Source organism: Corylus avellana, chromosome 8 (genome assembly GCF_965113065.1).
Source record: "Corylus avellana chromosome 8, dhCorAvel1.hap1.2, whole genome shotgun sequence".
In the NCBI taxonomy this organism is placed as follows: Eukaryota; Viridiplantae; Streptophyta; class Magnoliopsida; order Fagales; family Betulaceae; genus Corylus; species Corylus avellana.
The window spans coordinates 22,282,926-22,291,349 of record NC_142497.1 but is presented as its reverse complement, the minus strand read 5'-3'; the positions used below and the strand labels follow the sequence as shown (position 1 = coordinate 22,291,349).

At 31.6% G+C, this 8,424-nt stretch overlaps 2 long non-coding RNA genes across 2 annotated transcripts; both read left to right on the top strand.

Annotated features, from left to right (window-relative positions):
• The first annotated feature begins 3,619 nt into the window (after nt 1–3,619).
• Nucleotides 3,620–4,611, top strand: LOC132163330 (uncharacterized). Its single transcript, XR_009438277.2, has 3 exons — nt 3,620–3,683; nt 3,953–4,122; nt 4,537–4,611. It is a non-coding gene; the product is annotated as an uncharacterized LOC132163330 (long non-coding RNA).
• A 1,469-nt stretch (nt 4,612–6,080) lies between these two features.
• On the top strand, nt 6,081–7,169 carry LOC132164715 (uncharacterized). Its single transcript, XR_015913033.1, has 3 exons — nt 6,081–6,209; nt 6,532–6,738; nt 6,862–7,169. It is a non-coding gene; the product is annotated as an uncharacterized LOC132164715 (long non-coding RNA).
• The last annotated feature ends 1,255 nt before the right edge of the window (nt 7,170–8,424 follow it).

The following is an 8,424-nucleotide window of genomic DNA, read 5'->3' as shown; positions in this document are numbered from 1 at the left end:
GAAGTTACTAGTGAAAGAATTTTCTATTTACATTGTTATAATATAATTAAATTGTCATATTTACACATTTCTATTATTTTAAGTTTTGGAATAAGTGGTGATATAATTTGGTATCTATGGTATTGTAACTAGGGATCTTTGTGCCCCTAATTGATTGATGATTTATCAATAAATTTATTGATAAATTTGTTCAAAAAAAAAAAAAAAATTGGTATCAAAACAAAGGTCTCGAGTTTGAACATTGTATTCGTCAATACATGTATGTCTACAAAGTCTAGATTTACTTGTAAATATACATATATGCTCGAACATAATACATAAGGAACACATGTCTCGATTTTAACTGAAATATATTGGACCTAAACCGAATCCCAAATTAAAGATAGTAATCACCTATGACATTTGCCTACTAGCATGGAATAAACTCTAATGGTTTCTCCTTGCATAATATAATGATATCATGAATTGTTGCTCAGATAGTGTTGAATCTAAATAAAAATAAGGGAAAAATATAAAATGGTCCCCTAAATTACCAGTTAGTTGCAATTTGACATCTGAAAGTTCAAAATGTAATAAAGTAGCCCTCTAAACTACCAATCAATTGTAATTTGGTCACTCTGTTAGTCATCACCGTCAAATAAGATAGAAAATGCAATATGACGTCGTTTTGGCAATATAAAGTTACTAAAACGCCATTTTGGAAAAATGACCTCGTATTGCTTGAGGAAAAAATTCCTTACACTTACCAAAACGACGCCGTTTTGGTAAGTTTTAAAACCCTAGTCCCTAAACACGCAGCAACTTCGTTTCTTCGTGTTCTTCCCCATTTTCTTCACTTCCCTTCTTCACGCGGCAGTGTATAATTCCGTGTGAAAGAAAATAGTGGAAGACAATTGGTTATCCCTCGCTCCGTGGCAAAAACCAGTTGTTTTCCATGTCGTTTTAATTAATGATCAACTTATGGAACATAGAACGAGTGCAATATTGGCATATTGCCCTCTCAGATTAAATGGTAAATTCTGATCAATTTGTATTAATCAACAAAAGACCGACGCAGAAGCACATGTACTAGTATTTCTCATTTGACCAGAAATAACTTCAATAATTACAAACAAAAACCTGAAATTTTCCATTTTAGTCAAGTGGATGCTTACTTGTTTATTAAGCCCTCTTCTATTTAAATCATTTCTCATTCTCTCTAAAGTCTCTGATTTTCCTTCGATCATTGTCTGATGTTTACAAAGTGGGTTTCTCATGGAGTTCTCCTAAATGATATCGAGGTGAGATTGATCACTTCCTTTCACCATGAATCTCTTTTCTTCTTTTGATCTTTAGCATGTCTTCTTCTCTTTTGGTTGCATGCAACTTGTTCGATCTTCCAAGGTTTCTTGTTTCTTCCCACAAAATATACACAAAGTGTTTCTTTACTTTTCGAATGGAGTTATACACTGCTGCGTGGAGAAGGGAAGTGAAGAAAATGGGGTAGAACACGAAGGAACGAAGCGGCTGCGTGTTTAGGGACAAGGGTTTTAAAACTTACCAAAACGGTGCCGTTTTGGTAAGTGCAAGAAATTTTTTTCTCGAGCAATATGACGTCATTTGGGGGGCCTTAGGGCATTTTAGTAACTTAACCTTGCCAAAAAGACGTCGTATTGCATTTTTCATCCTATTTGATATTGATGACTAATAGAGTGGTTAAATTGCAATTGGTTGGTAACTAGTTTGGGGGGCCATTTTATATTTTTCCCAAAAACTAAATATACTGATTAACCTCAAAAATGTGATGCCATTTGTAGGAAATTAATGAAGGGAGGACAATGAATAATGATATCCCCTTTCTCCCAAAAGAGGGTGGCGGTATTGGCCAACAAGACTCATTTCACTTGTCAACTAAAGTGTATACGGTATATCGATAGATGATGCGCACTTGTGCTCTAGGTTTAGTCTGTTTTGAATAAGCTGGTGGGTTATGGTGATGTAAGAACGCTTATTATAATCAATGAATGAATGGGAATTATTCTAGTTTTTTTTGAAGTTTTAAGTATAGACGAGATTTCTTTTTTTTGAGCTGTGATTCCTATTTTTTTGGGACTCTGCCAAATTGGCCAGTAAGACTCTGATCAACATGAAATTTATTTTTACTTCCTTTTGTTCTTTCTTTGTCGTGTGTTAGTTTACTGAAGACCCCTATTTTTATCCTTCATGCCCTCCTAATCTGATGAATTTTTCCAATTCAATTTGAAGTATGTTTGATAATTTTTACATTCATTGTTTGGCTCATTGATCGCTTTTGAATACATAGTTAATTGAGAGATGTTTTAAATTTTTAGGTCATGAATTAAGCCCGTAAGTAATAAGCTAATTCCGCCCCTGAGTATTATAAGAAGTTAGTTGTGAAGAATGAAATTTCTTATTTACTTGTTGTCTTACCAACATATATACTTTGTTTAGATTTAGGTTAAAGGCTATTCTATGCTCGGACAATGACCCTTTTGCCTGAAATTCTTAAATTATTTATTGAGTATATTTTTTTAGATCTCAACCACTATTTTAAACTAAATATTAATATTTTACTATATTATAAATTATCATTTTCAAAATATGGATAAATATAATGAGTGTTAAAAGGATAAATGTTAACTATATTAACAATCGTTAATATGACAAAATTCCAAGCTGTTTGTTCGAACACTTAAAAATAGATAATACAAGTTTTAAGTCGTTTGTCAGAAGAGTTAAAAAAAGAAAAGAAAAGATAATCCAAGTTGGTTATTAAATCTGTTATGGTCTTATCATTAATGAATTTATGTTGACTTCCAAGTGGCATTTCACAGATTCCAAATTTCACCATCTGGGCAATCACTGTTTGCCATTTGTCATGCTCCATTCATAATGGGTGACGTGGATCTAGCATTACATGTAAAATTACTTTTTAGTCATCCTGGTCACCCATTTATGGATGGATTAAGGATTTTTTTTTTTGTTTCTTCCTAACATTACTCGCAGCCAATAATTAACCATCTTTCCTATGCAAATAGTGGATGCACATGAGCACATTTTCGCATAGTTTCTGCAAGAGAAATAAAGAAGAAAGGAAGAAATTAGAAAGAGAGAGATGAGTTTTCAAGCTCGGCTGTGCTTCTTCTTCTTCCTCATCACCTTTGCCATAACATGCTTTGCTCGCGAAACCCCTTTAGGTATGTTAATTTTTTATTTATTATTTTTTTTTATGATGAAACATTTTCGAGACACATGGCTGCTTCATGTGTGATAGTTATTGTTGGAATTAGTAGCTCATATTAATTTCAATAGAAGGCCAAGTAGACGGGAGCGTTATCGCGACGTTCACGGAGCTGGAGTATTTTGGGGATTCCCTTAATACGTCCATACAAGTAGGGTTTAGAGTTTTTCCTATATATATGTTATGATGTAATCCTGAATCATTAAGAGAAAAATATAGCTGTTTCTCTGCAGACGTAGGCACATTGCCGAATCACGTTAAATCTGTGCTTCGAATCTCTCTCTCAATCTTTCTTTCTTTTCGATTTTATACTGTTCATCAATTATTGTACACAGTAACAACAGTTATTGTATGTTTATAGAGATTGAAAAGAATTTGGGCGTCGAAGACTACGATGAACCAGGAGCTAATCATAAGCATGATCCACCCCATCCTCCTTCGGGTATATTGTTTGATAATGTTTTTATGTCCATATATTCTGTAACATGTAGATCATTTTAGATTATTATACATGTTTTTTGGTAGAGGAAATCCATAAGTTTAATGCATGAAGGCAAGTAAATACGAATTTGGTTTTAGTAAACTTCGCAAGGATAATGTTTATATTCATTTTGTTGACTCATGGATCACCGTTGAATACATATTTTATAGTATATAAAAATATTTTATAATAAATGATGGTTTAATATGATATTCAAACCTGTTGCGCAGAAAACAAGAGGACTTTGTTTTATGCAGACTATGGCGAACCCCATCCACCCGATTCTAGTCATCCAGAGAATGAAAGGACTTTGTTTAGCTTGGACCACGAAAGCACCCATACTCGTCCGCATCCTCCACCCCCTCATTTAGTCCGATGAATGTGCCCGCTTCGCTTTGGAGTATGTTTGATGATCTTTATTACATCCATTTTTTTGGATACATAGTTTATAGGGGAAAATAATTGAAGGGTATAACATTATGTTGATAAGAATTGATTTGAATTTTGAATTCAATCAACAAAATTGTCTCACGTTATACGAAGTTAATTTAGAGGGAATTAATACTGTTGACAGGGGATTATGAGAAGTTACTAGTGAAAGAATTTCCTATTTATGTTGCTAGAATATAAATTAAATTCTCATAGTTACACTTTTTTTATGAGTTCAAGTTTTTAAGATAAAATTGTAATTTAACATGATATCAGAGCAAATGTCAAATATTGTCCATCTCAATTCTAACTAAAATACCGAATTCCAAATTAGAGACAGTAATCACCTATGACAAATGTTGATTAATGTGGTGCCATTTTGCAGGGAATTAAGTAATGAAGGGAGGACAACGAATAACGATCCTCTTCCTCGGGTGGCGGCATCGACTAGAAAGACTAATTAAGATATTCATGATTTTTTTTTATTTTTTTTTCCTTTATTTATTTATTTTTGTCAACTAAAGTGCACACCCGTAGAAGATGTGCAATTGTATTTTGTCATTATAATAAATTTTGTGATTCTCCTATATAATTAAATAAATGTTCTGTTATCCCTTTGTGCATGCTCATGTCCCTATATTGCTAGACCATATAATTTGGATAATTTAAATGTTCTACAGGAAAAGAAAGGCAATTCTCTCCAATAAATGTTAAGCATAATTTCTTAATAATTCAAAACTAAAGCGTTTAAGATATGAAGCAAAATTCAAAACCTAAGAAACTAAAGATTAAAAACTTAATCTATATTTATTGGATTTAGGGAGCACAATATATATATATATATATATATATATATATATATATATATATATATATATATATATGACAAAAAACTTTAATAAATATATGTGAAATAATTGAAAAATAAATAAAAATAAATGCAAATTATCCAATAAAAATGATGTGCTAATGAAATTCAATCATTAGTTTTTTTAACATATATTATTTTATCATATAATAGTATACCAAAATAGAATTACTTACAAAAGAAAAGGAAAGGCATACTCCAGAAACGTGGATGACTAATTCTTAAAATTGTAATTATAAGAAGAAAAAAAAAAAGGAGAAAATGAGAGTAAAAAAAAAAAAAAAAAACAACTGGATCCCTTTCAAATAAAATCAACTGAATCCCTCCACTTCATTTGAACCGGAGAAAATCCTTGTCAACTTTTCATACATTTACCTTATTTACACATGTGGATGGACCATTTATTGCATCACACACTTAAACTCAATAACACAATCAAAAATTAATGAGGAGTTAGTATCTTAATTAATTACATTCGTACATTTACCTTATTAATTAATGTAGGAGTTATAATTTTGTCAAGTACTAACTCCTCATTAATCTATGAAACTCCCATATTTATCCATTCAATTAACCAATATATTCTCATTATTAGTAACACATTTTAATAAATATTTTTAGTAACACATTTTAATTAAAATATGGACCAATACTTACCTATGGTGTGGTTGGAATTCGTTTAGTTTATAAAAACCGCTTGATCTTTCAAAACCCCAGTTCAATAGACATGTATGATGGGCAAGCTTCTCTCTGAACCATTTCAACCGTTTGGGCTTAATTAATCGCTCAAGCCGAATACTTCACAACAATATGGAGATGATATACTTAAAATATGTCACCTAAGTTGGTGTGAAGAATTCATGGTTTGGTTATTAATTCTAATTAAATTCACATTATTGAAGAAAAAATTATCATAAAATCAGGTTTGATGCAGTAAATTCTCAACATTGATTAGATTCTCATCATTCATGGATAGCAAATATCAGCCTTAAATGCTAATTAATCATGTGGGGCGACAACTACAATTTTTCCTGTACAAATAGTGAATAGATTTTCAGTGTTTCTCCAAGATTGAGAAGTGAGTGAGAGAGATAGAGAGAAAGAGAGAGCTATGGGTTTTCAAGCACGGCTGTGTTTGTTCTTCTTGCTTACCTTTCTCATAACATGCTTTGCTCGCAAAATCCCTTATGGTATGTTACTTTTTTCTTTACCAACTACGTTGAAAATATGATCTTTTCATGTCATTTTCTATCGATGGAGTAGGGAGTACAGAAAATAACAAGAAATTGTGAGAGGGCCCTGCTCAGATGGACCCCTTGCCCGAGCAGGAAGTCCCTCCCTGCTCGGGTGCCGGGTAGAGAAACCCCTCTAATAGACAACTACCCAAAAAAGAGGGTTAAAAGTGATAACATAAATCCTCAATTATATTGAATTTTGGTCCACAACAACCATTAGATTCATTTTCTTTGTATTATTTGAATTGACAGCATAAGTTATTACCCGTTTGTGCAGGGAATGCAAGGAGCTTAACAAGTGAGAAGTATGATGATTTCTCAAGGCTGCGATTTCGTTCTCCCCTTCCTCCTACAACAAATGTGAACGATGTCCCAATTGTGCTATATCCTCCTCCCATTTATAATGTAACAGGTCGCGTTCCCCTCCCAATGGTGCGATATTCTCCTCCCCCCCCTCTAACAAATGTGGCCACTTCACTTTTGGGTATGTTTGATAATGTTCATATTCATTTATCGACTCATATATGGATCACTTTTGAATACATATTTTATAGTATCGATTTTGATAAATTATAATTTAATATGGTATTCGAACCTTGTCGTGCAGGGAATGAAGGGACTCATTGACAAAGTCATGTCCTACATCACCAATAGTGTTTCAGTTTAATCACCAGCAATAAGTTCCATGTCAACAAGAGTTCGAATTGCCATCAACAATCCAAACATATTACAAAGTGTATTGGGAGAAAGGGATTCTTGTAATTTTTTCTTTCTCTTTAACCTTTGTCATGCTCACAATTACTTTGCATTCTAGGTCTAGTCTGTTTTGAATAAGTTGGTGGGTTATATAAGGTGATGTAAGGATGCTTATTATAATTAATGAATGAATGGGAAGCTTTAAGTAGAGTTCTGTTTGTGCGCTATGAGTCGTCTTTCTTTTCTTGGGCATTTTACTTTTTAGAAGAAAAAAATTGCATTAACAAAAAAACTTCTAACATAACACACTTATATATAATACACTTAAAATTATTTTTACATTTACCTTACGCCAGATAATTTTTTTAACCAAAAAAAAAAAAAGTACTGTTTAAAATTTTTTATCAAACAAATAAAATTGTTGTTAAATGTTTTAATCATGCAGCAAAGTCAGACCCTTGGGAGACATGTACCTACACTTAAAAAAAAAACTACAATACATTTGTTATATATAGTTTTTAACGGTTCATTTTTAATTTTTTTTTTTTTTTTTTTTTTTATGAGAAAGAGAAAAAAGGTAAAATTAAATTTTGACCGTTGAAAAAACTATAGGACATATGATGATTAGCACCTAACTAAGCCAAATCCTAGGATAATAACATGGCAAAGAATATATGGTTGATAGACTGCAATATTTCGTAAAGTAAGCAACGAAAATCAGTTAAAAAGTTTGCTCTGGTTAAAAAATAGCCCTCTTGAAAGATATTAATTATCTTGTACAGGAAATTATTTTTATAAGATAGAGATTCCCATTTGTTTGTCCTTTTTTTTTTTTTTTTTTTTTAATATTTCATTAACATTTTGAAATCACGACAAAATGTTTGATGATCAAACGATCATATAGCTGATCAAGATTAAAGTTTATGCAATGGAATTATATAAGTCCCTATATGTTCCTTAATCATGTATCAATAAGTTATAAAATAATTATAGGGAAATACTAGGTGTTTTTCTCGTGTCCTACTGGTCCGAAGTAGATATTATTATCTAAAAAATTGATAAGAGAAATGAAGGTCACTTTGTTTTTCTTTTTTTTTTTTTTTAAATTTACTTTTTTAGAAAATAATATACATTAAGACTATAAGAAGTAAGAACACTAGGAGAACACTTAGCATTTTCCATAATTATAGGTGTAGCATTACTCATGAATTTAACCAAAACTTTCTTATAAAATCTGATAAATAAAGAGCAATCAAATGAATTGGGTTAGCAAAATGTTGGTACGTGATCACGGCGGCGAATTGGTGGCAGTAAAATGTATCACACGTTCCTGTATCTCGGACCCTACTGTGGCGGAAGCTTTAGGCGCAAAAGTTTAAATTAATATAAAATAATTAATTTAACTATTTAATTAATATTTTAACGTCATCTCTCAAATAAGAATTTTAGCTTGTATGATGAAATTGAATTTGTG